General features: G+C 41.5%; 1 pseudogene across 1 annotated transcript; it reads right to left on the bottom strand.

Moving 5' to 3' along the window:
- Nucleotides 1-221: 221 nt before the first annotated feature.
- On the bottom strand, nucleotides 222-1,173 carry LOC308418052 (olfactory receptor OR51C1-like; annotated as a pseudogene). The gene has a single exon. The product of its transcript is annotated as an olfactory receptor OR51C1-like (transcript).
- Between the last annotated feature and the right edge of the window lie 421 nt (nucleotides 1,174-1,594).

Genomic DNA, 1,594 nt, shown 5'->3' with positions numbered 1-1,594 from the left:
TCAGGAAATGTCCCTAATATCATGGAAAATGTTTCAGAAAATAATAACAACTCTAAAAATCTGTGGTTCATATAATTATCTCTAGACTCATTGTCTTTTTGCTTAAACCTGAAGCCATCAGAAATTTGCACCAAAAGCATCAATCTACATGTTATAACCTCCTCTAATGTCATTTTATTCATTCATATGATGACAAAGTAGAAAAACAGTAAAACAGCAATCTAGCTCTTTGTCATACTGGAATGGAGAACTTTCAACACAGCCTTCTGAATCTGTTTGGTCTTCACACTGTAGATGATGGGGTTCATGACAGGAGGGATCAGCAGGTAGGCATTGGCAATCAGAGTATGGACATATGGGGGAGCTCTTTTCCCAAATCTGTGGACAAAGGACAGACTGAGCAGTGGCATATAAAACACAGCCACAGCCCCAATATGGGAGATACACGTGCTGAAGGCTTTCTTCCTCTCTTCTGGGGAAGCAATGCTGAGGACAGTTCTAATGATCAGGACATAGGAAAGGATGATGAAGACAGAGTCAAGTTCAGCAGTGGAGATGAGGGCAGTGAGCCAAACTGCACTGTTGATCCTGGTGTCTGTGCATGAGAGCTTCATGACATCAGGGTGGAAACAGTAGGAGTGGCGGAGCACATGACTGTTGCAGAAGGACAATCTTTTTAGGAGCACTGCCAGGTGAGTCTGGATTAGGGTTCCCCGAGTGATGATTGCTACTCCAATTGCTACTATTTTAAGATCAGTTAAGACTGAACTATATCTGAGAGGGTTAGAGATGGCCACATAACGATCAAAAGCCATAGCCAGTAGCACTGAGGATTCCATGACAGTGCAGAGTTGAATGAAGAACATCTGTGACAAGCAGGCATTGAAGCTGATCTCCCTGGTGTTGAACCAGAATATCCCCAGCATGGTGACCAGAGTGGATATGGACAGCCTGAGGTCAGTGGTAGACAGCATGGAGAGGAAGTAATACATGGGCTCGTGGAGGCTGGGCTGAGTGATAATGACAAAGAGAATCAGGCTGTTCCCTGAGAGGGCAGTCACATAGAGAAAGCAGAAGGGAATGGAGATCCAGGTGTGGAAAGCTTCCAGCCTGGGCATGCCAGTGAGCAAAAAAAACAACAGAAGAAGCTGTTGTGTTCTGGAAGGTTGACATATTGAATTCAAACTACAGTATTTTCAGCTGAGTGTCCTAGAGTGATATTATATACTTATTAGTGATGTACCCAGTACAAAGTGGGTCACTTCATTAGTAAATGTTTCTGAAAGAAAATATCTGTTACCAATGATAGCTTATCACAAATGGTATAGAAAAACTGGAGGAACAACTGAGATCATTTGCTTAAAGGAACAAAGTCATAGAATAAAGATATAAGGATAAAATTCATACAAAAATAATATATTGAATGAATTATGACAGACTTGGAAAGGCACAAACCACATATTTTCTTTTCCATGTGGAATCATTTTTGGAAGCATATAAAAATATAAAAGGGAGCAAAGTTGCTGTGTGTTTTAGAAAGGGGTGACTAGGGAACAAGACATCCCTCACCATAGTCAGTGGGTAAGGAGGGCAA

The sequence above is a fragment of the Micromys minutus genome, assembly GCF_963924665.1.
Source record: "Micromys minutus genome assembly, chromosome: 2".
NCBI lineage: Eukaryota > Metazoa > Chordata > Mammalia > Rodentia > Muridae > Micromys > Micromys minutus.
This window is presented reverse-complemented; position numbering and strand designations above follow the sequence as displayed.